This window comes from Pleurodeles waltl, chromosome 4_1 (genome assembly GCF_031143425.1).
Source record: "Pleurodeles waltl isolate 20211129_DDA chromosome 4_1, aPleWal1.hap1.20221129, whole genome shotgun sequence".
Lineage (NCBI taxonomy): Eukaryota > Metazoa > Chordata > Amphibia > Caudata > Salamandridae > Pleurodeles > Pleurodeles waltl.
The window spans coordinates 55892241-55919134 of NC_090442.1; the positions used below are offsets into that span (position 1 = coordinate 55892241).

General features: G+C 52.6%; 11 non-coding genes across 11 annotated transcripts; 7 read left to right on the plus strand and 4 right to left on the minus strand.

The window, feature by feature from the left end:
- Positions 1–967: 967 nt before the first annotated feature.
- On the minus strand, positions 968–1038 carry TRNAS-GCU (transfer RNA serine (anticodon GCU)). The gene has a single exon. It is a non-coding gene; the product is annotated as a tRNA-Ser (tRNA).
- Positions 1039–12051: 11013 nt separating this feature from the next.
- On the plus strand, positions 12052–12123 carry TRNAW-CCA (transfer RNA tryptophan (anticodon CCA)). The gene has a single exon. It is a non-coding gene; the product is annotated as a tRNA-Trp (tRNA).
- Positions 12124–13950: 1827 nt separating this feature from the next.
- Positions 13951–14024, plus strand: TRNAN-GUU (transfer RNA asparagine (anticodon GUU)). Its single transcript has one exon. It is a non-coding gene; the product is annotated as a tRNA-Asn (tRNA).
- Positions 14025–16194: 2170 nt separating this feature from the next.
- Positions 16195–16268, plus strand: TRNAN-GUU (transfer RNA asparagine (anticodon GUU)). Its single transcript has one exon. It is a non-coding gene; the product is annotated as a tRNA-Asn (tRNA).
- Positions 16269–16664: 396 nt separating this feature from the next.
- TRNAG-GCC (transfer RNA glycine (anticodon GCC)) lies at positions 16665–16735 on the minus strand. Its single transcript has one exon. It is a non-coding gene; the product is annotated as a tRNA-Gly (tRNA).
- Positions 16736–18438: 1703 nt separating this feature from the next.
- On the plus strand, positions 18439–18512 carry TRNAN-GUU (transfer RNA asparagine (anticodon GUU)). Its single transcript has one exon. It is a non-coding gene; the product is annotated as a tRNA-Asn (tRNA).
- Positions 18513–18908: 396 nt separating this feature from the next.
- On the minus strand, positions 18909–18979 carry TRNAG-GCC (transfer RNA glycine (anticodon GCC)). The gene has a single exon. It is a non-coding gene; the product is annotated as a tRNA-Gly (tRNA).
- A 1703-nt stretch (positions 18980–20682) lies between these two features.
- TRNAN-GUU (transfer RNA asparagine (anticodon GUU)) lies at positions 20683–20756 on the plus strand. Its single transcript has one exon. It is a non-coding gene; the product is annotated as a tRNA-Asn (tRNA).
- A 2170-nt stretch (positions 20757–22926) lies between these two features.
- TRNAN-GUU (transfer RNA asparagine (anticodon GUU)) lies at positions 22927–23000 on the plus strand. Its single transcript has one exon. It is a non-coding gene; the product is annotated as a tRNA-Asn (tRNA).
- A 2169-nt stretch (positions 23001–25169) lies between these two features.
- TRNAN-GUU (transfer RNA asparagine (anticodon GUU)) lies at positions 25170–25243 on the plus strand. Its single transcript has one exon. It is a non-coding gene; the product is annotated as a tRNA-Asn (tRNA).
- A 396-nt stretch (positions 25244–25639) lies between these two features.
- On the minus strand, positions 25640–25710 carry TRNAG-GCC (transfer RNA glycine (anticodon GCC)). The gene has a single exon. It is a non-coding gene; the product is annotated as a tRNA-Gly (tRNA).
- Positions 25711–26894: the final 1184 nt, after the last annotated feature.

Below are 26894 nucleotides of genomic sequence, written 5' to 3' on the forward strand. Positions count from 1 at the left end.
GCTCAGGGAACAGCTACCACAATGCAACCTCGGGTGTGGGGATGCCACTCATTGCGGGTACTGCCCTGGGATTTCCTTTTAGAAAGAATCGCTGGTTAAAGTGTAGTGCACAAAAAACCCAACTCCTCGATTACACTATTAGATAACATCCTTTAACTGCCCCACCCACCCTGTGTGAGTCTCACCCACTTCCCGCCTGCTCCCTCTAGTCTGAGAGTTGTATCTCCACAAAAAACACACAGTGGGGCTCAATGAGCTGCTCATGTCTGACATGGACACCTAAGCAGTGCTGGATTCACAACCTGAAAGCCTGCAAAGGAAAGTGTGCCCGGCAGAAGATAAGCTGCCTGGCAACTCAGAACCTTCTTCTAAGAGAAGTAAGACATGTCACAATGGAGTCTAAGCCTACCTGTCTTATGCCAGGACCTTAGAGCTGCAGGTAGGAGCACAAAGGTAAAAACATATATTGAGTCCCAACACGCTCACTGCGGTGGTTGGTCTCTGTGGCGCAATCGGTTAGCGCGTTTGGCTGTTAACCGAAAGGTTGGTGGTTCAAGCCCACCCAGGGACGTATGCTTTTGCCTACATCAAGTCCTGAATTAAAACACAGCTGTCTGGCTTTGCTCTTAGAGCTCTCGCTTTGCCTGCGTGACATGCTCTATCTCAACATTTCTATCTTCTCTCATCTCTTCACCTCTAGTCATTTCCACCAATAGGACTGGAAACGGGCCACCAAGCCTTCTACTTTAACCACAGGCGTACTGAGGGCCAATAAAAGGCACAGAAGCATTTCTTGATCCGGGGCTGAGAACTGCATGCACAGGGACCTCGTGGCGCAACGGTAGGGTGTCTGACTCCAGATCAGAAGGTTGCGTGTTCAAATCACGTCGGGGTCACTCTTTGACATTTTTTTCCCCACCAAGTCTATATCTCTGACTTCTAAAGCAAAGCCAAAAGAAGGGCGCTTTGCATTGGCCGGGAATCAAACCCGGGCCTCCCGCGTAGCAGGCGAGAATTCTACCACTGAACCACCAATGCTTCACTTACATAGGCTGAGCAGAGAGCCCTGCCGTAGACAGTAGTGATGAGGCCCATGCATTCGCATGGGACACCTATGAACAAAGTTTGCATGGCAAGCCTTGGACTGCCAAACGTTCACATGCTGATGGCAGGAATCAGATGCAGGAGACTGAAACTATGAATGTTTCTGCTTTTGCTAAGGACAGTGGTTTGGGGCCAGTGTTGTGCTTGACAGAGCACGACATCAGCCTGCTCTCTGGCTGCTCCCGGGAGAAGTGGCTGACAGAAAGCACCCTCCAGACCACCAGCAATCTTGTGTTTCACAACATGCCACTGTCACTGGACTTTCCTTCTGGGACAGCCTAGTCACTGACCTGGCCAGATTCCCTGTCCTCCCCAAAATCCTGGGGAGAAACGGGCAGAGTTCTGCGCCCTGCGCCCTCTTTCGCGTCCCTAACGCGCTCCCAACGCGCCCTACAGCCCTGGTCGGGCACAGCCCTGGTCGGGCTCATACCACTGGGGCCTCTGCCGAGGAAGAGCCCCGGAAGCCTAGGGCCAGGCCTATTGCACAGGCATCTTAGACCAGGCCATTCCGGGATTGCTGTGTTTCACGTCCTGCCCTTCAACACTCCTGGGAGGGCTTTCCCTGAGAACCCTCATGTCTCTCCCCTCCCAGGAGGCTGTGGTTCTATGCAAAATAGGGGGTGCACCACGGGCCGTCCCCTTTCCTCTCTCTCGCCAATATCTTTCACCAAAGCTGAGCCCTGCAGGTAAATGTATCTATCTGGCTGAGGGGCCAGGGAGGGCCTTTGCCTGCAGTCTTACAAGCCAGAGTGCAGAGAAGGCAGCAGCTCTGGGACCGGGACTCTGCTCAAAGACATATCTAACATGCCACAGTGGAGCTGAGATGGGCAAGACACGTGTCTCACAGGCTGGCAGCACACAAAGACAGTGGCAGGAAACTATGCTAACAAGGAAAGAGAAAAGTCACGTGTCTCGTGGCCTTCCCACCATTAGACAGTAGTCTGCGCAAGAAAACATCCAACAGTGACAGGACAACCAAGCAAATGACAAACGCCGTGCTGAATAAAGTCATCTTACATGACATTTCGTACAAAGGCCCAGATCATGGGGATGATCGCGCAGCAGAAGCAGCAAGTATCAGAGCCACCGAACCTGGGGTGAGTTACACGAGGAGAAAGGGCGACATGGGGACAGGGGCTATGGGCTCAGGGAACAGCTACCACAATGCAACCTCGGGTGTGGGGATGCCACTCATTGCGGGTACTGCCCTGGGATTTCCTTTTAGAAAGAATCGCTGGTTAAAGTGTAGTGCACAAAAAACCCAACTCCTCGATTACACTATTAGATAACATCCTTTAACTGCCCCACCCACCCTGTGTGAGTCTCACCCACTTCCCGCCTGCTCCCTCTAGTCTGAGAGTTGTATATCCACAAAAAACACACAGTGGGGCTCAATGAGCTGCTCATGTCTGACATGGACACCTAAGCAGTGCTGGATTCACAACCTGAAAGCCTGCAAAGGAAAGTGTGCCCGGCAGAAGATAAGCTGCCTGGCAACTCAGAACCTTCTTCTAAGAGAAGTAAGACATGTCACAATGGAGTCTAAGCCTACCTGTCTTATGCCAGGACCTTAGAGCTGCAGGTAGGAGCACAAAGGTAAAAACATATATTGAGTCCCAACACGCTCACTGCGGTGGTTGGTCTCTGTGGCGCAATCGGTTAGCGCGTTTGGCTGTTAACCGAAAGGTTGGTGGTTCAAGCCCACCCAGGGACGTATGCTTTTGCCTACATCAAGTCCTGAATTAAAACACAGCTGTCTGGCTTTGCTCTTAGAGCTCTCGCTTTGCCTGCGTGACATGCTCTATCTCAACATTTCTATCTTCTCTCATCTCTTCACCTCTAGTCATTTCCACCAATAGGACTGGAAACGGGCCACCAAGCCTTCTACTTTAACCACAGGCGTACTGAGGGCCAATAAAAGGCACAGAAGCATTTCTTGATCCGGGGCTGAGAACTGCATGCACAGGGACCTCGTGGCGCAACGGTAGGGTGTCTGACTCCAGATCAGAAGGTTGCGTGTTCAAATCACGTCGGGGTCACTCTTTGACATTTTTTTCCCCACCAAGTCTATATCTCTGACTTCTAAAGCAAAGCCAAAAGAAGGGCACTTTGCATTGGCCGGGAATCAAACCCGGGCCTCCCGCGTGGCAGGCGAGAATTCTACCACTGAACCACCAATGCTTCACTTACATAGGCTGAGCAGAGAGCCCTGCCGTAGACAGTAGTGATGAGGCCCATGCATTCGCATGGGACACCTATGAACAAAGTTTGCATGGCAAGCCTTGGACTGCCAAACGTTCACATGCTGATGGCAGGAATCAGATGCAGGAGACTGAAACTATGAATGTTTCTGCTTTTGCTAAGGACAGTGGTTTGGGGCCAGTGTTGTGCTTGACAGAGCACGACATCAGCCTGCTCTCTGGCTGCTCCCGGGAGAAGTGGCTGACAGAAAGCACCCTCCAGACCACCAGCAATCTTGTGTTTCACAACATGCCACTGTCACTGGACTTTCCTTCTGGGACAGCCTAGTCACTGACCTGGCCAGATTCCCTGTCCTCCCCAAAATCCTGGGGAGAAACGGGCAGAGTTCTGCGCCCTGCGCCCTCTTTCGCGTCCCTAACGCGCTCCCAACGCGCCCTACAGCCCTGGTCGGGCACAGCCCTGGTCGGGCTCATACCACTGGGGCCTCTGCCGAGGAAGAGCCCCGGAAGCCTAGGGCCAGGCCTATTGCACAGGCATCTTAGACCAGGCCATTCCGGGATTGCTGTGTTTCACGTCCTGCCCTTCAACACTCCTGGGAGGGCTTTCCCTGAGAACCCTCATGTCTCTCCCCTCCCAGGAGGCTGTGGTTCTATGCAAAATAGGGGGTGCACCACGGGCCGTCCCCTTTCCTCTCTCTCGCCAATATCTTTCACCAAAGCTGAGCCCTGCAGGTAAATGTATCTATCTGGCTGAGGGGCCAGGGAGGGCCTTTGCCTGCAGTCTTACAAGCCAGAGTGCAGAGAAGGCAGCAGCTCTGGGACCGGGACTCTGCTCAAAGACATATCTAACATGCCACAGTGGAGCTGAGATGGGCAAGACACGTGTCTCACAGGCTGGCAGCACACAAAGACAGTGGCAGGAAACTATGCTAACAAGGAAAGAGAAAAGTCACGTGTCTCGTGGCCTTCCCACCATTAGACAGTAGTCTGCGCAAGAAAACATCCAACAGTGACAGGACAACCAAGCAAATGACAAACGCCGTGCTGAATAAAGTCATCTTACATGACATTTCGTACAAAGGCCCAGATCATGGGGATGATCGCGCAGCAGAAGCAGCAAGTATCAGAGCCACCGAACCTGGGGTGAGTTACACGAGGAGAAAGGGCGACATGGGGACAGGGGCTATGGGCTCAGGGAACAGCTACCACAATGCAACCTCGGGTGTGGGGATGCCACTCATTGCGGGTACTGCCCTGGGATTTCCTTTTAGAAAGAATCGCTGGTTAAAGTGTAGTGCACAAAAAACCCAACTCCTCGATTACACTATTAGATAACATCCTTTAACTGCCCCACCCACCCTGTGTGAGTCTCACCCACTTCCCGCCTGCTCCCTCTAGTCTGAGAGTTGTATATCCACAAAAAACACACAGTGGGGCTCAATGAGCTGCTCATGTCTGACATGGACACCTAAGCAGTGCTGGATTCACAACCTGAAAGCCTGCAAAGGAAAGTGTGCCCGGCAGAAGATAAGCTGCCTGGCAACTCAGAACCTTCTTCTAAGAGAAGTAAGACATGTCACAATGGAGTCTAAGCCTACCTGTCTTATGCCAGGACCTTAGAGCTGCAGGCAGGAGCACAAAGGTAAAAACATATATTGAGTCCCAACACGCTCACTGCGGTGGTTGGTCTCTGTGGCGCAATCGGTTAGCGCGTTCGGCTGTTAACCGAAAGGTTGGTGGTTTAAGCCCACCCAGGGACGTATGCTTTTGCCTACATCAAGTCCTGAATTAAAACACAGCTGTCTGGCTTTGCTCTTAGAGCTCTCGCTTTGCCTGCGTGACATGCTCTATCTCAACATTTCTATCTTCTCTCATCTCTTCACCTCTAGTCATTTCCACCAATAGGACTGGAAACGGGACACCAAGCCTTCTACTTTAACCACAGGCGTACTGAGGGCCAATAAAAGGCACAGAAGCATTTCTTGATCCGGGGCTGAGAACTGCATGCACAGGGACCTCGTGGCGCAACGGTGGCGCGTCTGACTCCAGATCAGAAGGTTGCGTGTTCAAATCACGGCGTGGTCGCTCTTTGACATTTTTTTCCCCACCAAGTCTATATCTCTGACTTCTAAAGCAAAGCCAAAAGAAGGGCGCTTTGCATTGGCCGGAATCGAACCCGGGCCTCCCACGTGGCAGGCGAGAATTCTACCACTGAACCACCAATGCTTCACTTACATAGGCTGAGCAGAGAGCCCTGCCGTAGACAGTAGTGATGAGGCCCATGCATTCGCATGGGACACCTATGAACAAAGTTTGCATGGCAAGCCTTGGACTGCCAAACGTTCACATGCTGATGGCAGGAATCAGATGCAGGAGACTGAAACTATGAATGTTTCTGCTTTTGCTAAGGACAGTGGTTTGGGGCCAGTGTTGTGCTTGACAGAGCACGACATCAGCCTGCTCTCTGGCTGCTCCCGGGAGAAGTGGCTGACAGAAAGCACCCTCCAGACCACCAGCAATCTTGTGTTTCACAACATGCCACTGTCACTGGACTTTCCTTCTGGGAAAGCCTAGTCACTGACCTGGCCAGATTCCCTGTCCTCCCCAAAATCCTGGGGAGAAACGGGCAGAGTTCTGCGCCCTGCGCCCTCTTTCGCGTCCCTAACGCGCTCCCAACGCGCCCTACAGCCCTGGTCGGGCACAGCCCTGGTCGGGCTCATACCACTGGGGCCTCTGCCGAGGAAGAGCCCCGGAAGCCTAGGGCCAGGCCTATTGCACAGGCATCTTAGACCAGGCCATTCCGGGATTGCTGTGTTTCACGTCCTGCCCTTCAACACTCCTGGGAGGGCTTTCCCTGAGAACCCTCATGTCTCTGCCCTCCCAGGAGGCTGTGGTTCTATGCAAAATAGGGGGTGCACCACGGGCCGTCCCCTTTCCTCTCTCTCGCCAATATCTTTCACCAAAGCTGAGCCCTGCAGGTAAATGTATCTATCTGGCTGAGGGGCCAGGGAGGGCCTTTGCCTGCAGTCTTACAAGCCAGAGTGCAGAGAAGGCAGCAGCTCTGGGACCGGGACTCTGCTCAAAGACATATCTAACATGCCACAGTGGAGCTGAGATGGGCAAGACACGTGTCTCACAGGCAGGCAGCACAACAAGACAGTGGCAGGAAACTATGCTAACAAGGAAAGAGAAAAGTCACGTGTCTCGTGGCCTTCCCACCATTAGACAGTAGTCTGCGCAAGAAAACATCCAACAGTGACAGGACAACCAAGCAAATGACAAACGCTGTGCTGAATAAAGTCATCTTACATGACATTTCGTACAAAGGCCCAGATCATGGGGATGATCGCGCAGAAGCAGCAAGTATCAGAGCCACCGAACCTGAGGTGAGTTACACGAGGAGAAAGGGCGACATGGGGACAGGGGCTATGGGCTCAGGGAACAGCTACCACAATGCAACCTCGGGTGTGGGGATGCCACTCATTGCGGGTACTGCCCTGGGATTTCCTTTTAGAAAGAATCGCTGGTTAAAGTGTAGTGCACAAAAAACCCAACTCCTCGATTACACTATTAGATAACATCCTTTAACTGCCCCACCCACCCTGTGTGAGTCTCACCCACTTCCCGCCTGCTCCCTCTAGTCTGAGAGTTGTATATCCACAAAAAACACACAGTGGGGCTCAATGAGCTGCTCATGTCTGACATGGACACCTAAGCAGTGCTGGATTCACAACCTGAAAGCCTGCAAAGGAAAGTGTGCCCGGCAGAAGATAAGCTGCCTGGCAACTCAGAACCTTCTTCTAAGAGAAGTAAGACATGTCACAATGGAGTCTAAGCCTACCTGTCTTATGCCAGGACCTTAGAGCTGCAGGTAGGAGCAAAAAGGTAAAAACATATATTGAGTCCCAACACGCTCACTGCGGTGGTTGGTCTCTGTGGCGCAATCGGTTAGCGCGTTTGGCTGTTAACCGAAAGGTTGGTGGTTCAAGCCCACCCAGGGACGTATGCTTTTGCCTACATCAAGTCCTGAATTAAAACACAGCTGTCTGGCTTTGCTCTTAGAGCTCTCGCTTTGCCTGCGTGACATGCTCTATCTCAACATTTCTATCTTCTCTCATCTCTTCACCTCTAGTCATTTCCACCAATAGGACTGGAAACGGGCCACCAAGCCTTCTACTTTAACCACAGGCGTACTGAGGGCCAATAAAAGGCACAGAAGCATTTCTTGATCCGGGGCTGAGAACTGCATGCACAGGGACCTCGTGGCGCAACGGTAGGGTGTCTGACTCCAGATCAGAAGGTTGCGTGTTCAAATCACGTCGGGGTCACTCTTTGACATTTTTTTCCCCACCAAGTCTATATCTCTGACTTCTAAAGCAAAGCCAAAAGAAGGGCGCTTTGCATTGGCCGGGAATCAAACCCGGGCCTCCCGCGTGGCAGGCGAGAATTCTACCACTGAACCACCAATGCTTCACTTACATAGGCTGAGCAGAGAGCCCTGCCGTAGACAGTAGTGATGAGGCCCATGCATTCGCATGGGACACCTATGAACAAAGTTTGCATGGCAAGCCTTGGACTGCCAAACGTTCACATGCTGATGGCAGGAATCAGATGCAGGAGACTGAAACTATGAATGTTTCTGCTTTTGCTAAGGACAGTGGTTTGGGGCCAGTGTTGTGCTTGACAGAGCACGACATCAGCCTGCTCTCTGGCTGCTCCCGGGAGAAGTGGCTGACAGAAAGCACCCTCCAGACCACCAGCAATCTTGTGTTTCACAACATGCCACTGTCACTGGACTTTCCTTCTGGGACAGCCTAGTCACTGACCTGGCCAGATTCCCTGTCCTCCCCAAAATCCTGGGGAGAAACGGGCAGAGTTCTGCGCCCTGCGCCCTCTTTCGCGTCCCTAACGCGCTCCCAACGCGCCCTACAGCCCTGGTCGGGCACAGCCCTGGTCGGGCTCATACCACTGGGGCCTCTGCCGAGGAAGAGCCCCGGAAGCCTAGGGCCAGGCCTATTGCACAGGCATCTTAGACCAGGCCATTCCGGGATTGCTGTGTTTCACGTCCTGCCCTTCAACACTCCTGGGAGGGCTTTCCCTGAGAACCCTCATGTCTCTCCCCTCCCAGGAGGCTGTGGTTCTATGCAAAATAGGGGGTGCACCACGGGCCGTCCCCTTTCCTCTCTCTCGCCAATATCTTTCACCAAAGCTGAGCCCTGCAGGTAAATGTATCTATCTGGCTGAGGGGCCAGGGAGGGCCTTTGCCTGCAGTCTTACAAGCCAGAGTGCAGAGAAGGCAGCAGCTCTGGGACCGGGACTCTGCTCAAAGACATATCTAACATGCCACAGTGGAGCTGAGATGGGCAAGACACGTGTCTCACAGGCTGGCAGCACACCAAGACAGTGGCAGGAAACTATGCTAACAAGGAAAGAGAAAAGTCACGTGTCTCGTGGCCTTCCCACCATTAGACAGTAGTCTGCGCAAGAAAACATCCAACAGTGACAGGACAACCAAGCAAATTACAAACGCCGTGCTGAATAAAGTCATCTTACATGACATTTCGTACAAAGGCCCAGATCATGGGGATGATCGCGCAGCAGAAGCAGCAAGTATCAGAGCCACCGAACCTGGGGTGAGTTACACGAGGAGAAAGGGCGACATGGGGACAGGGGCTATGGGCTCAGGGAACAGCTACCACAATGCAACCTCGGGTGTGGGGATGCCACTCATTGCGGGTACTGCCCTGGGATTTCCTTTTAGAAAGAATCGCTGGTTAAAGTGTAGTGCACAAAAAACCCAACTCCTCGATTACACTATTAGATAACATCCTTTAACTGCCCCACCCACCCTGTGTGAGTCTCACCCACTTCCCGCCTGCTCCCTCTAGTCTGAGAGTTGTATATCCACAAAAAACACACAGTGGGGCTCAATGAGCTGCTCATGTCTGACATGGACACCTAAGCAGTGCTGGATTCACAACCTGAAAGCCTGCAAAGGAAAGTGTGCCCGGCAGAAGATAAGCTGCCTGGCAACTCAGAACCTTCTTCTAAGAGAAGTAAGACATGTCACAATGGAGTCTAAGCCTACCTGTCTTATGCCAGGACCTTAGAGCTGCAGGCAGGAGCACAAAGGTAAAAACATATATTGAGTCCCAACACGCTCACTGCGGTGGTTGGTCTCTGTGGCGCAATCGGTTAGCGCGTTCGGCTGTTAACCGAAAGGTTGGTGGTTTAAGCCCACCCAGGGACGTATGTTTTTGCCTACATCAAGTCCTGAATTAAAACACAGCTGTCTGGCTTTGCTCTTAGAGCTCTCGCTTTGCCTGCGTGACATGCTCTATCTCAACATTTCTATCTTCTCTCATCTCTTCACCTCTAGTCATTTCCACCAATAGGACTGGAAACGGGACACCAAGCCTTCTACTTTAACCACAGGCGTACTGAGGGCCAATAAAAGGCACAGAAGCATTTCTTGATCCGGGGCTGAGAACTGCATGCACAGGGACCTCGTGGCGCAACGGTGGCGCGTCTGACTCCAGATCAGAAGGTTGCGTGTTCAAATCACGGCGTGGTCACTCTTTGACATTTTTTTCCCCACCAAGTCTATATCTCTGACTTCTAAAGCAAAGCCAAAAGAAGGGCGCTTTGCATTGGCCGGAATCGAACCCGGGCCTCCCACGTGGCAGGCGAGAATTCTACCACTGAACCACCAATGCTTCACTTACATAGGCTGAGCAGAGAGCCCTGCCGTAGACAGTAGTGATGAGGCCCATGCATTCGCATGGGACACCTATGAACAAAGTTTGCATGGCAAGCCTTGGACTGCCAAACGTTCACATGCTGATGGCAGGAATCAGATGCAGGAGACTGAAACTATGAATGTTTCTGCTTTTGCTAAGGACAGTGGTTTGGGGCCAGTGTTGTGCTTGACAGAGCACGACATCAGCCTGCTCTCTGGCTGCTCCCGGGAGAAGTGGCTGACAGAAAGCACCCTCCAGACCACCAGCAATCTTGTGTTTCACAACATGCCACTGTCACTGGACTTTCCTTCTGGGAAAGCCTAGTCACTGACCTGGCCAGATTCCCTGTCCTCCCCAAAATCCTGGGGAGAAACGGGCAGAGTTCTGCGCCCTGCGCCCTCTTTCGCGTCCCTAACGCGCTCCCAACGCGCCCTACAGCCCTGGTCGGGCACAGCCCTGGTCGGGCTCATACCACTGGGGCCTCTGCCGAGGAAGAGCCCCGGAAGCCTAGGGCCAGGCCTATTGCACAGGCATCTTAGACCAGGCCATTCCGGGATTGCTGTGTTTCACGTCCTGCCCTTCAACACTCCTGGGAGGGCTTTCCCTGAGAACCCTCATGTCTCTGCCCTCCCAGGAGGCTGTGGTTCTATGCAAAATAGGGGGTGCACCACGGGCCGTCCCCTTTCCTCTCTCTCGCCAATATCTTTCACCAAAGCTGAGCCCTGCAGGTAAATGTATCTATCTGGCTGAGGGGCCAGGGAGGGCCTTTGCCTGCAGTCTTACAAGCCAGAGTGCAGAGAAGGCAGCAGCTCTGGGACCGGGACTCTGCTCAAAGACATATCTAACATGCCACAGTGGAGCTGAGATGGGCAAGACACGTGTCTCACAGGCAGGCAGCACAACAAGACAGTGGCAGGAAACTATGCTAACAAGGAAAGAGAAAAGTCACGTGTCTCGTGGCCTTCCCACCATTAGACAGTAGTCTGCGCAAGAAAACATCCAACAGTGACAGGACAACCAAGCAAATGACAAACGCTGTGCTGAATAAAGTCATCTTACATGACATTTCGTACAAAGGCCCAGATCATGGGGATGATCGCGCAGAAGCAGCAAGTATCAGAGCCACCGAACCTGAGGTGAGTTACACGAGGAGAAAGGGCGACATGGGGACAGGGGCTATGGGCTCAGGGAACAGCTACCACAATGCAACCTCGGGTGTGGGGATGCCACTCATTGCGGGTACTGCCCTGGGATTTCCTTTTAGAAAGAATCGCTGGTTAAAGTGTAGTGCACAAAAAACCCAACTCCTCGATTACACTATTAGATAACATCCTTTAACTGCCCCACCCACCCTGTGTGAGTCTCACCCACTTCCCGCCTGCTCCCTCTAGTCTGAGAGTTGTATCTCCACAAAAAACACACAGTGGGGCTCAATGAGCTGCTCATGTCTGACATGGACACCTAAGCAGTGCTGGATTCACAACCTGAAAGCCTGCAAAGGAAAGTGTGCCCGGCAGAAGATAAGCTGCCTGGCAACTCAGAACCTTCTTCTAAGAGAAGTAAGACATGTCACAATGGAGTCTAAGCCTACCTGTCTTATGCCAGGACCTTAGAGCTGCAGGTAGGAGCACAAAGGTAAAAACATATATTGAGTCCCAACACGCTCACTGCGGTGGTTGGTCTCTGTGGCGCAATCGGTTAGCGCGTTTGGCTGTTAACCGAAAGGTTGGTGGTTCAAGCCCACCCAGGGACGTATGCTTTTGCCTACATCAAGTCCTGAATTAAAACACAGCTGTCTGGCTTTGCTCTTAGAGCTCTCGCTTTGCCTGCGTGACATGTTCTATCTCAACATTTCTATCTTCTCTCATCTCTTCACCTCTAGTCATTTCCACCAATAGGACTGGAAACGGGACACCAAGCCTTCTACTTTAACCACAGGCGTACTGAGGGCCAATAAAAGGCACAGAAGCATTTCTTGATCCGGGGCTGAGAACTGCATGCACAGGGACCTCGTGGCGCAACGGTAGCGCGTCTGACTCCAGATCAGAAGGTTGCGTGTTCAAATCACGTCGGGGTCACTCTTTGACATTTTTTTCCCCACCAAGTCTATATCTCTGACTTCTAAAGCAAAGCCAAAAGAAGGGCGCTTTGCATTGGCCGGGAATCGAACCCGGGCCTCCCGCGTGGCAGGCGAGAAGTCTACCACTGAACCACCAATGCTTCACTTACATAGGCTGAGCAGAGAGCCCTGCCGTAGACAGTAGTGATGAGGCCCATGCATTCGCATGGGACTCCTATGAACAAAGTTTGCATGGCAAGCCTTGGACTGCCAAACGTTCACATGCTGATGGCAGGAATCAGATGCAGGAGACTGAAACTATGAATGTTTCTGCTTTTGCTAAGGACAGTGGTTTGGGGCCAGTGTTGTGCTTGACAGAGCACGACATCAGCCTGCTCTCTGGCTGCTCCCGGGAGAAGTGGCTGACAGAAAGCACCCTCCAGACCACCAGCAATCTTGTTTCACAACATGCCACTGTCACTGGACTTTCCTTCTGGGAAAGCCTAGTCACTGACCTGGCCAGATTCCCTGTCCTCCCCAAAATCCTGGGGAGAAACGGGCAGAGTTCTGCGCCCTGCGCCCTCTTTCGCGTCCCTAACGCGCTCCCAACGCGCCCTACAGCCCTGGTCGGGCTCATACCACTGGGGCCTCTGCCGAGGAAGAGCCCCGGAAGCCTAGGGCCAGGCCTATTGCACAGGCATCTTAGACCAGGCCATTCCGGGATTCCTGTGTTTCACGTCCTGCCCTTCAACACTCCTGGGAGGGCTTTCCCTGAGAACCCTCATGTCTCTGCCCTCCCAGGAGGCTGTGGTTCTATGCAAAAACGGGGGTGCACCACGGGCCGTCCCCTTTCCTCTCTCTCGCCAATATCTTTCACCAAAGCTGAGCCCTGCAGGTAAATGTATCTATCTGCCTGAGGGGCCAGGGAGGGCCTTTGCCTGCAGTCTTACAAGCCAGAGTGCAGAGAAGGCAGCAGCTCTGGGACCGGGACTCTGCTCAAAGACATATCTAACATGCCACAGTGGAGCTGAGATGGGCAAGACACGTGTCTCACAGGCAGGCAGCACAACAAGACAGTGGCAGGAAACTATGCTAACAAGGAAAGAGAAAAGTCACGTGTCTCGTGGCCTTCCCACCATTAGACAGTAGTCTGCGCAAGAAAACATCCAACAGTGACAGGACAACCAAGCAAATGACAAACGCTGTGCTGAATAAAGTCATCTTACATGACATTTCGTACAAAGGCCCAGATCATGGGGATGATCGCGCAGAAGCAGCAAGTATCAGAGCCACCGAACCTGAGGTGAGTTACACGAGGAGAAAGGGCGACATGGGGACAGGGGCTAGGGGCTCAGGGAACAGCTACCACAATGCAACCTCGGGTGTGGGGATGCCACTCATTGCGGGTACTGCCCTGGGATTTCCTTTTAGAAAGAATCGCTGGTTAAAGTGTAGTGCACAAAAAACCCAACTCCTCGATTACACTATTAGATAACATCCTTTAACTGCCCCACCCACCCTGTGTGAGTCTCACCCACTTCCTGCCTGCTCCCTCTAGTCTGAGAGTTGTATCTCCACAAAAAACACACAGTGGGGCTCAATGAGCTGCTCATGTCTGACATGGACACCTAAGCAGTGCTGGATTCACAACCTGAAAGCCTGCAAAGGAAAGTGTGCCCGGCAGAAGATAAGCTGCCTGGCAACTCAGAACCTTCTTCTAAGAGAAGTAAGACATGTCACAATGGAGTCTAAGCCTACCTGTCTTATGCCAGGACCTTAGAGCTGCAGGCAGGAGCACAAAGGTAAAAACATATATTGAGTCCCAACACACTCACTGCGGTGGTTGGTCTCTGTGGCGCAATCGGTTAGCGCGTTCGGCTGTTAACCGAAAGGTTGGTGGTTCAAGCCCACCCAGGGACGTATGCTTTTGCCTACATCAAGTCCTGAATTAAAACACAGCTGTCTGGCTTTGCTCTTAGAGCTCTCGCTTTGCCTGCGTGACACGCTCTATCTCAACATTTCTATCTTCTCTCATCTCTTCACCTCTAGTCATTTCCACCAATAGGACTGGAAACGGGACACCAAGCCTTCTACTTTAACCACAGGCGTACTGAGGGCCAATAAAAGGCACAGAAGCATTTCTTGATCCGGGGCTGAGAACTGCATGCACAGGGACCTTGTGGCGCAACGGTAGCGCGTCTGACTCCAGATCAGAAGGTTGCGTGTTCAAATCACGTCGGGGTCACTCTTTGACATTTTTTTCCCCACCAAGTCTATATCTCTGACTTCTAAAGCAAAGCCAAAAGAAGGGAGCTTTGCATTGGCCGGGAATCGAACCCAGGCCTCCCGCGTGGCAGGCGAGAATTCTACCACTGAACCACCAATGCTTGACTTACATAGGCTGAGCAGAGAGCCCTGCCGTAGACAGTAGTGATGAGGCCCATGCATTCGCATGGGACACCTATGAACAAAGTTTGCATGGCAAGCCTTGGACTGCCAAACGTTCACATGCTGATGGCAGGAATCAGATGCAGGAGACTGAAACTATGAATGTTTCTGCTTTTGCTAAGGACAGTGGTTTGGGGCCAGTGTTGTGCTTGACAGAGCACGACATCAGCCTGCTCTCTGGCTGCTCCCGGGAGAAGTGGCTGACAGAAAGCACCCTCCAGACCACCAGCAATCTTGTGTTTCACAACATGCCACTGTCACTGGACTTTCCTTCTGGGAAAGCCTAGTCACTGACCTGGCCAGATTCCCTGTCCTCCCCAAAATCCTGGGGAGAAACGGGCAGAGTTCTGCGCCCTGCGCCCTCTTTCGCGTCCCTAACGCGCTCCCAACGCGCCCTACAGCCCTGGTCGGGCACAGCCCTGGTCGGGCTCATACCACTGGGGCCTCTGCCGAGGAAGAGCCCCGGAAGCCTAGGGCCAGGCCTATTGCACAGGCATCTTAGACCAGGCCATTCCGGGATTGCTGTGTTTCATGTCCTGCCCTTCAACACTCCTGGGAGGGCTTTCCCTGAGAACCCTCATGTCTCTGCCCTCCCAGGAGGCTGTGGTTCTATGCAAAATAGGGGGTGCACCACAGGCCGTCCCCTTTCCTCTCTCTCGCCAATATCTTTCACCAAAGCTGAGCCCTGCAGGTAAATGTATCTATCTGGCTGAGGGGCCAGGGAGGGCCTTTGCCTGCAGTCTTACAAGCCAGAGTGCAGAGAAGGCAGCAGCTCTGGGACCGGGACTCTGCTCAAAGACATATCTAACATGCCACAGTGGAGCTGAGATGGGCAAGACACGTGTCTCACAGGCAGGCAGCACAACAAGACAGTGGCAGGAAACTATGCTAACAAGGAAAGAGAAAAGTCACGTGTCTCGTGGCCTTCCCACCATTAGACAGTAGTCTGCGCAAGAAAACATCCAACAGTGACAGGACAACCAAGCAAATGACAAACGCTGTGCTGAATAAAGTCATCTTACATGACATTTCGTACAAAGGCCCAGATCATGGGGATGATCGCGCAGAAGCAGCAAGTATCAGAGCCACCGAACCTGAGGTGAGTTACACGAGGAGAAAGGGCGACATGGGGACAGGGGCTAGGGGCTCAGGGAACAGCTACCACAATGCAACCTCGGGTGTGGGGATGCCACTCATTGCGGGTACTGCCCTGGGATTTCCTTTTAGAAAGAATCGCTGGTTAAAGTGTAGTGCACAAAAAACCCAACTCCTCGATTACACTATTAGATAACATCCTTTAACTGCCCCACCCACCCTGTGTGAGTCTCACCCACTTCCTGCCTGCTCCCTCTAGTCTGAGAGTTTTATCTCCACAAAAAACACACAGTGGGGCTCAATGAGCTGCTCATGTCTGACATGGACACCTAAGCAGTGCTGGATTCACAACCTGAAAGCCTGCAAAGGAAAGTGTGCCCGGCAGAAGATAAGCTGCCTGGCAACTCAGAACCTTCTTCTAAGAGAAGTAAGACATGTCACAATGGAGTCTAAGCCTACCTGTCTTATGCCAGGACCTTAGAGCTGCAGGCAGGAGCACAAAGGTAAAAACATATATTGAGTCCCAACACACTCACTGCGGTGGTTGGTCTCTGTGGCGCAATCGGTTAGCGCGTTCGGCTGTTAACCGAAAGGTTGGTGGTTCAAGCCCACCCAGGGACGTATGCTTTTGCCTACATCAAGTCCTGAATTAAAACACAGCTGTCTGGCTTTGCTCTTAGAGCTCTCGCTTTGCCTGCGTGACACGCTCTATCTCAACATTTCTATCTTCTCTCATCTCTTCACCTCTAGTCATTTCCACCAATAGGACTGGAAACGGGACACCAAGCCTTCTACTTTAACCACAGGCGTACTGAGGGCCAATAAAAGGCACAGAAGCATTTCTTGATCCGGGGCTGAGAACTGCATGCACAGGGACCTTGTGGCGCAACGGTAGCGCGTCTGACTCCAGATCAGAAGGTTGCGTGTTCAAATCACGTCGGGGTCACTCTTTGACATTTTTTTCCCCACCAAGTCTATATCTCTGACTTCTAAAGCAAAGCCAAAAGAAGGGAGCTTTGCATTGGCCGGGAATCGAACCCGGGCCTCCCGCGTGGCAGGCGAGAATTCTACCACTGAACCACCAATGCTTCACTTACATAGGCTGAGCAGAGAGCCCTGCCGTAGACAGTAGTGATGAGGCCCATGCATTCGCATGGGACACCTATGAACAAAGTTTGCATGGCAAGCCTTGGACTGCCAAACGTTCACATGCTGATGGCAGGAATCAGATGCAGGAGACTGAAACTATGAATGTTTCTGCTTTTGCTAAGGACAGTGGTTTGGGGCCAGTGTTGTGCTTGACAGAGCACGACATCAGCCTGCTCTCTGGCTGCTCCCGGGAGAAGTGGCTGACAGAAAGCACCCTCCAGACCACCAGCAATCTTGTGTTTCACAACATGCCACTGTCACTGGACTTTCCTTCTGGGAAAGCCTAGTCACTGACCTGGCCAGATTCCCTGTCCTCCCCAAAATCCTGGGGAGAAACGGGCAGAGTTCTGCGCCCTGCGCCCTCTTTCGCGTCCCTAACGCGCTCCCAACGCGCCCTACAGCCCTGGTCGGGCACAGCCCTGGTCGGGCTCATACCACTGGGGCCTCTGCCGAGGAAGAGCCCCGGAAGCCTAGGGCCAGGCCTATTGCACAGGCATCTTAGACCAGGCCATTCCGGGATTGCTGTGTTTCATGTCCTGCCCTTCAACACTCCTGGGAGGGCTTTCCCTGAGAACCCTCATGTCTCTGCCCTCCCAGGAGGCTGTGGTTCTATGCAAAATAGGGGGTGCACCACAGGCCGTCCCCTTTCCTCTCTCTCGCCAATATCTTTCACCAAAGCTGAGCCCTGCAGGTAAATGTATCTATCTGGCTGAGGGGCCAGGGAGGGCCTTTGCCTGCAGTCTTACAAGCCAGAGTGCAGAGAAGGCAGCAGCTCTGGGACCGGGACTCTGCTCAAAGACATATCTAACATGCCACAGTGGAGCTGAGATGGGCAAGACACGTGTCTCACAGGCAGGCAGCACAACAAGACAGTGGCAGGAAACTATGCTAACAAGGAAAGAGAAAAGTCACGTGTCTCGTGGCCTTCCCACCATTAGACAGTAGTCTGCGCAAGAAAACATCCAACAGTGACAGGACAACCAAGCAAATGACAAACGCTGTGCTGAATAAAGTCATCTTACATGACATTTCGTACAAAGGCCCAGATCATGGGGATGATCGCGCAGAAGCAGCAAGTATCAGAGCCACCGAACCTGAGGTGAGTTACACGAGGAGAAAGGGCGACATGGGGACAGGGGCTAGGGGCTCAGGGAACAGCTACCACAATGCAACCTCGGGTGTGGGGATGCCACTCATTGCGGGTACTGCCCTGGGATTTCCTTTTAGAAAGAATCGCTGGTTAAAGTGTAGTGCACAAAAAACCCAACTCCTCGATTACACTATTAGATAACATCCTTTAACTGCCCCACCCACCCTGTGTGAGTCTCACCCACTTCCTGCCTGCTCCCTCTAGTCTGAGAGTTGTATCTCCACAAAAAACACACAGTGGGGCTCAATGAGCTGCTCATGTCTGACATGGACACCTAAGCAGTGCTGGATTCACAACCTGAAAGCCTGCAAAGGAAAGTGTGCCCGGCAGAAGATAAGCTGCCTGGCAACTCAGAACCTTCTTCTAAGAGAAGTAAGACATGTCACAATGGAGTCTAAGCCTACCTGTCTTATGCCAGGACCTTAGAGCTGCAGGCAGGAGCACAAAGGTAAAAACATATATTGAGTCCCAACACACTCACTGCGGTGGTTGGTCTCTGTGGCGCAATCGGTTAGCGCGTTCGGCTGTTAACCGAAAGGTTGGTGGTTCAAGCCCACCCAGGGACGTATGCTTTTGCCTACATCAAGTCCTGAATTAAAACACAGCTGTCTGGCTTTGCTCTTAGAGCTCTCGCTTTGCCTGCGTGACACGCTCTATCTCAACATTTCTATCTTCTCTCATCTCTTCACCTCTAGTCATTTCCACCAATAGGACTGGAAACGGGACACCAAGCCTTCTACTTTAACCACAGGCGTACTGAGGGCCAATAAAAGGCACAGAAGCATTTCTTGATCCGGGGCTGAGAACTGCATGCACAGGGACCTTGTGGCGCAACGGTAGCGCGTCTGACTCCAGATCAGAAGGTTGCGTGTTCAAATCACGTCGGGGTCACTCTTTGACATTTTTTTCCCCACCAAGTCTATATCTCTGACTTCTAAAGCAAAGCCAAAAGAAGGGAGCTTTGCATTGGCCGGGAATCGAACCCGGGCCTCCCGCGTGGCAGGCGAGAATTCTACCACTGAACCACCAATGCTTCACTTACATAGGCTGAGCAGAGAGCCCTGCCGTAGACAGTAGTGATGAGGCCCATGCATTCGCATGGGACACCTATGAACAAAGTTTGCATGGCAAGCCTTGGACTGCCAAACGTTCACATGCTGATGGCAGGAATCAGATGCAGGAGACTGAAACTATGAATGTTTCTGCTTTTGCTAAGGACAGTGGTTTGGGGCCAGTGTTGTGCTTGACAGAGCACGACATCAGCCTGCTCTCTGGCTGCTCCCGGGAGAAGTGGCTGACAGAAAGCACCCTCCAGACCACCAGCAATCTTGTGTTTCACAACATGCCACTGTCACTGGACTTTCCTTCTGGGAAAGCCTAGTCACTGACCTGGCCAGATTCCCTGTCCTCCCCAAAATCCTGGGGAGAAACGGGCAGAGTTCTGCGCCCTGCGCCCTCTTTCGCGTCCCTAACGCGCTCCCAACGCGCCCTACAGCCCTGGTCGGGCACAGCCCTGGTCGGGCTCATACCACTGGGGCCTCTGCCGAGGAAGAGCCCCGGAAGCCTAGGGCCAGGCCTATTGCACAGGCATCTTAGACCAGGCCATTCCGGGATTGCTGTGTTTCATGTCCTGCCCTTCAACACTCCTGGGAGGGCTTTCCCTGAGAACCCTCATGTCTCTGCCCTCCCAGGAGGCTGTGGTTCTATGCAAAATAGGGGGTGCACCACAGGCCGTCCCCTTTCCTCTCTCTCGCCAATATCTTTCACCAAAGCTGAGCCCTGCAGGTAAATGTATCTATCTGGCTGAGGGGCCAGGGAGGGCCTTTGCCTGCAGTCTTACAAGCCAGAGTGCAGAGAAGGCAGCAGCTCTGGGACCGGGACTCTGCTCAAAGACATATCTAACATGCCACAGTGGAGCTGAGATGGGCAAGACACGTGTCTCACAGGCAGGCAGCACAACAAGACAGTGGCAGGAAACTATGCTAACAAGGAAAGAGAAAAGTCACGTGTCTCGTGGCCTTCCCACCATTAGACAGTAGTCTGCGCAAGAAAACATCCAACAGTGACAGGACAACCAAGCAAATGACAAACGCTGTGCTGAATAAAGTCATCTTACATGACATTTCGTACAAAGGCCCAGATCATGGGGATGATCGCGCAGAAGCAGCAAGTATCAGAGCCACCGAACCTGAGGTGAGTTACACGAGGAGAAAGGGCGACATGGGGACAGGGGCTAGGGGCTCAGGGAACAGCTACCACAATGCAACCTCGGGTGTGGGGATGCCACTCATTGCGGGTACTGCCCTGGGATTTCCTTTTAGAAAGAATCGCTGGTTAAAGTGTAGTGCACAAAAAACCCAACTCCTCGATTACACTATTAGATAACATCCTTTAACTGCCCCACCCACCCTGTGTGAGTCTCACCCACTTCCTGCCTGCTCCCTCTAGTCTGAGAGTTGTATCTCCACAAAAAACACACAGTGGGGCTCAATGAGCTGCTCATGTCTGACATGGACACCTAAGCAGTGCTGGATTCACAACCTGAAAGCCTGCAAAGGAAAGTGTGCCCGGCAGAAGATAAGCTGCCTGGCAACTCAGAACCTTCTTCTAAGAGAAGTAAGACATGTCACAATGGAGTCTAAGCCTACCTGTCTTATGCCAGGACCTTAGAGCTGCAGGCAGGAGCACAAAGGTAAAAACATATATTGAGTCCCAACACACTCACTGCGGTGGTTGGTCTCTGTGGCGCAATCGGTTAGCGCGTTCGGCTGTTAACCGAAAGGTTGGTGGTTCAAGCCCACCCAGGGACGTATGCTTTTGCCTACATCAAGTCCTGAATTAAAACACAGCTGTCTGGCTTTGCTCTTAGAGCTCTCGCTTTGCCTGCGTGACACGCTCTATCTCAACATTTCTATCTTCTCTCATCTCTTCACCTCTAGTCATTTCCACCAATAGGACTGGAAACGGGACACCAAGCCTTCTACTTTAACCACAGGCGTACTGAGGGCCAATAAAAGGCACAGAAGCATTTCTTGATCCGGGGCTGAGAACTGCATGCACAGGGACCTTGTGGCGCAACGGTAGCGCGTCTGACTCCAGATCAGAAGGTTGCGTGTTCAAATCACGTCGGGGTCACTCTTTGACATTTTTTCCCCCACCAAGTCTATATCTCTGACTTCTAAAGCAAAGCCAAAAGAAGGGAGCTTTGCATTGGCCGGGAATCGAACCCGGGCCTCCCGCGTGGCAGGCGATAATTCTACCACTGAACCACCAATGCTTCACTTACATAGGCTGAGCAGAGAGCCCTGCCGTAGACAGTAGTGATGAGGCCCATGCATTCGCATGGGACACCTATGAACAAAGTTTGCATGGCAAGCCTTGGACTGCCAAACGTTCACATGCTGATGGCAGGAATCAGATGCAGGAGACTGAAACTATGAATGTTTCTGCTTTTGCTAAGGACAGTGGTTTGGGGCCAGTGTTGTGCTTGACAGAGCACGACATCAGCCTGCTCTCTGGCTGCTCCCGGGAGAAGTGGCTGACAGAAAGCACCCTCCAGACCACCAGCAATCTTGTGTTTCACAACATGCCACTGTCACTGGACTTTCCTTCTGGGAAAGCCTAGTCACTGACCTGGCCAGATTCCCTGTCCTCCCCAAAATCCTGGGGAGAAACGGGCAGAGTTCTGCGCCCTGCGCCCTCTTTCGCGTCCCTAACGCGCTCCCAACGCGCCCTACAGCCCTGGTCGGGCACAGCCCTGGTCGGGCTCATACCACTGGGGCCTCTGCCGAGGAAGAGCCCCGGAAGCCTAGGGCCAGGCCTATTGCACAGGCATCTTAGACCAGGCCATTCCGGGATTGCTGTGTTTCATGTCCTGCCCTTCAACACTCCTGGGAGGGCTTTCCCTGAGAACCCTCATGTCTCTGCCCTCCCAGGAGGCTGTGGTTCTATGCAAAATAGGGGGTGCACCACAGGCCGTCCCCTTTCCTCTCTCTCGCCAATATCTTTCACCAAAGCTGAGCCCTGCAGGTAAATGTATCTATCTGGCTGAGGGGCCAGGGAGGGCCTTTGCCTGCAGTCTTACAAGCCAGAGTGCAGAGAAGGCAGCAGCTCTGGGACCGGGACTCTGCTCAAAGACATATCTAACATGCCACAGTGGAGCTGAGATGGGCAAGACACGTGTCTCACAGGCAGGCAGCACAACAAGACAGTGGCAGGAAACTATGCTAACAAGGAAAGAGAAAAGTCACGTGTCTCGTGGCCTTCCCACCATTAGACAGTAGTCTGCGCAAGAAAACATCAAACAGTGACAGGACAACCAAGCATATGACAAACGCTGTGCTGAATAAAGTCATCTTACATGACATTTCGTACAAAGGCCCAGATCATGGGGATGATCGCGCAGAAGCAGCAAGTATCAGAGCCACCGAACCTGAGGTGAGTTACACGAGGAGAAAGGGCGACATGGGGACAGGGGCTAGGGGCTCAGGGAACAGCTACCACAATGCAACCTCGGGTGTGGGGATGCCACTCATTGCGGGTACTGCCCTGGGATTTCCTTTTAGAAAGAATCGCTGGTTAAAGTGTAGTGCACAAAAAACCCAACTCCTCGATTACACTATTAGATAACATCCTTTAACTGCCCCACCCACCCTGTGTGAGTCTCACCCACTTCCCGCCTGCTCCCTCTAGTCTGAGAGTTGTATCTCCACAAAAAACACACAGTGGGGCTCAATGAGCTGCTCATGTCTGACATGGACACCTAAGCAGTGCTGGATTCACAACCTGAAAGCCTGCAAAGGAAAGTGTGCCCGGCAGAAGATAAGCTGCCTGGCAACTCAGAACCTTCTTCTAAGAGAAGTAAGACATGTCACAATGGAGTCTAAGCCTACCTGTCTTATGCCAGGACCTTAGAGCTGCAGGCAGGAGCACAAAGGTAAAAACATATATTGAGTCCCAACACGCTCACTGCGGTGGTTGGTCTCTGTGGCGCAATCGGTTAGCGCGTTCGGCTGTTAACCGAAAGGTTGGTGGTTCAAGCCCACCCAGGGACGTATGCTTTTGCCTACATCAAGTCCTGAATTAAAACACAGCTGTCTGGCTTTGCTCTTAGAGCTCTCGCTTTGCCTGCGTGACATGCTCTATCTCAACATTTCTATCTTCTCTCATCTCTTCACCTCTAGTCATTTCCACCAATAGGACTGGAAACGGGACACCAAGCCTTCTACTTTAACCACAGGCGTACTGAGGGCCAATAAAAGGCACAGAAGCATTTCTTGATCCGGGGCTGAGAACTGCATGCACAGGGACCTCGTGGCGCAACGGTGGCGCGTCTGACTCCAGATCAGAAGGTTGCGTGTTCAAATCACGGCGTGGTCACTCTTTGACATTTTTTTCCCCACCAAGTCTATATCTCTGACTTCTAAAGCAAAGCCAAAAGAAGGGCGCTTTGCATTGGCCGGAATCGAACCCGGGCCTCCCACGTGGCAGGCGAGAATTCTACCACTGAACCACCAATGCTTCACTTACATAGGCTGAGCAGAGAGCCCTGCCGTAGACAGTAGTGATGAGGCCCATGGATTCGCATGGGACACCTATGAACAAAGTTTGCATGGCAAGCCTTGGACTGCCAAACGTTCACATGCTGATGGCAGGAATCAGATGCAGGAGACTGAAACTATGAATGTTTCTGCTTTTGCTAAGGACAGTGGTTTGGGGCCAGTGTTGTGCTTGACAGAGCACGACATCAGCCTGCTCTCTGGCTGCTCCCGGGAGAAGTGGCTGACAGAAAGCACCCTCCAGACCACCAGCAATCTTGTGTTTCACAACATGCCACTGTCACTGGACTTTCCTTCTGGGAAAACCTAGTCACTGACCTGGCCAGATTCCCTGTCCTCCCCAAAATCCTGGGGAGAAACGGGCAGAGTTCTGCGCCCTGCGCCCTCTTTCGCGTCCCTAACGCGCTCCCAACGCGCCCTACAGCCCTGGTCGGGCACAGCCCTGGTCGGGCTCATACCACTGGGGCCTCTGCCGAGGAAGAGCCCCGGAAGCCTAGGGCCAGGCCTATTGCACAGGCATCTTAGACCAGGCCATTCCGGGATTGCTGTGTTTCACGTCCTGCCCTTCAACACTCCTGGGAGGGCTTTCCCTGAGAACCCTCATGTCTCTGCCCTCCCAGGAGGCTGTGGTTCTATGCAAAATAGGGGGTGCACCACGGGCCGTCCCCTTTCCTCTCTCTCGCCAATATCTTTCACCAAAGCTGAGCCCTGCAGGTAAATGTATCTATCTGGCTGAGGGGCCAGGGAGGGCCTTTGCCTGCAGTCTTACAAGCCAGAGTGCAGAGAAGGCAGCAGCTCTGGGACCGGGACTCTGCTCAAAGACATATCTAACATGCCACAGTGGAGCTGAGATGGGCAAGACACGTGTCTCACAGGCAGGCAGCACAACAAGACAGTGGCAGGAAACTATGCTAACAAGGAAATAGAAAAGTCACGTGTCTCGTGGCCTTCCCACCATTAGACAGTAGTCTGCGCAAGAAAACATCCAACAGTGACAGGACAACCAAGCAAATGACAAACGCTGTGCTGAATAAAGTCATCTTACATGACATTTCGTACAAAGGCCCAGATCATGGGGATGATCGCGCAGAAGCAGCAAGTATCAGAGCCACCGAACCTGAGGTGAGTTACACGAGGAGAAAGGGCGACATGGGGACAGGGGCTATGGGCTCAGGGAACAGCTACCACAATGCAACCTCGGGTGTGGGGATGCCACTCATTGCGGGTACTGCCCTGGGATTTCCTTTTAGAAAGAATCGCTGGTTAAAGTGTAGTGCACAAAAAACCCAACTCCTCGATTACACTATTAGATAACATCCTTTAACTGCCCCACCCACCCTGTGTGAGTCTCACCCACTTCCCGCCTGCTCCCTCTAGTCTGAGAGTTGTATCTCCACAAAAAACACACAGTGGGGCTCAATGAGCTGCTCATGTCTGACATGGACACCTAAGCAGTGCTGGATTCACAACCTGAAAGCCTGCAAAGGAAAGTGTGCCCGGCAGAAGATAAGCTGCCTGGCAACTCAGAACCTTCTTCTAAGAGAAGTAAGACATGTCACAATGGAGTCTAAGCCTACCTGTCTTATGCCAGGACCTTAGAGCTGCAGGTAGGAGCACAAAGGTAAAAACATATATTGAGTCCCAACACGCTCACTGCGGTGGTTGGTCTCTGTGGCGCAATCGGTTAGCGCGTTTGGCTGTTAACCAAAAGGTTGGTGGTTCAAGCCCACCCAGGGACGTATGCTTTTGCCTACATCAAGTCCTGAATTAAAACACAGCTGTCTGGCTTTGCTCTTAGAGCTCTCGCTTTGCCTGCGTGACATGCTCTATCTCAACATTTCTATCTTCTCTCATCTCTTCACCTCTAGTCATTTCCACCAATAGGACTGGAAACGGGCCACCAAGCCTTCTACTTTAACCACAGGCGTACTGAGGGCCAATAAAAGGCACAGAAGCATTTCTTGATCCGGGGCTGAGAACTGCATGCACAGGGACCTCGTGGCGCAACGGTAGGGTGTCTGACTCCAGATCAGAAGGTTGCGTGTTCAAATCACGTCGGGGTCACTCTTTGACATTTTTTTCCCCACCAAGTCTATATCTCTGACTTCTAAAGCAAAGCCAAAAGAAGGGCGCTTTGCATTGGCCGGGAATCGAACCCGGGCCTCCCGCGTGGCAGGCGAGAATTCTACCACTGAACCACCAATGCTTCACTTACTTAGGCTGAGCAGAGAGCCCTGCCGTAGACAGTAGTGATGAGGCCCATGCATTCGCATGGGACACCTATGAACAAAGTTTGCATGGCAAGCCTTGGACTGCCAAACGTTCACATGCTGATGGCAGGAATCAGATGCAGGAGACTGAAACTATGAATGTTTCTGCTTTTGCTAAGGACAGTGGTTTGGGGCCAGTGTTGTGCTTGACAGAGCACGACATCAGCCTGCTCTGTGGCTGCTCCCGGGAGAAGTGGCTGACAGAAAGCACCCTCCAGACCACCAGCAATCTTGTGTTTCACAACATGCCACTGTCACTGGACTTTCCTTCTGGGACAGCCTAGTCACTGACCTGGCCAGATTCCCTGTCCTCCCCAAAATCCTGGGGAGAAACGGGCAGAGTTCTGCGCCCTGCGCCCTCTTTCGCGTCCCTAACGCGCTCCCAACGCGCCCTACAGCCCTGGTCGGGCACAGCCCTGGTCGGGCTCATACCACTGGGGCCTCTGCCGAGGAAGAGCCCCGGAAGCCTAGGGCCAGGCCTATTGCACAGGCATCTTAGACCAGGCCATTCCGGGATTGCTGTGTTTCACGTCCTGCCCTTCAACACTCCTGGGAGGGCTTTCCCTGAGAACCCTCATGTCTCTCCCCTCCCAGGAGGCTGTGGTTCTATGCAAAATAGGGGGTGCACCACGGGCCGTCCCCTTTCCTCTCTCTCGCCAATATCTTTCACCAAAGCTGAGCCCTGCAGGTAAATGTATCTATCTGGCTGAGGGGCCAGGGAGGGCCTTTGCCTGCAGTCTTACAAGCCAGAGTGCAGAGAAGGCAGCAGCTCTGGGACCGGGACTCTGCTCAAAGACATATCTAACATGCCACAGTGGAGCTGAGATGGGCAAGACACGTGTCTCACAGGCTGGCAGCACACCAAGACAGTGGCAGGAAACTATGCTAACAAGGTAAGAGAAAAGTCACGTGTCTCGTGGCCTTCCCACCATTAGACAGTAGTCTGCGCAAGAAAACATCCAACAGTGACAGGACAACCAAGCAAATGACAAACGCCGTGCTGAATAAAGTCATCTTACATGACATTTCGTACAAAGGCCCAGATCATGGGGATGATCGCGCAGCAGAAGCAGCAAGTATCAGAGCCACCGAACCTGGGGTGAGTTACACGAGGAGAAAG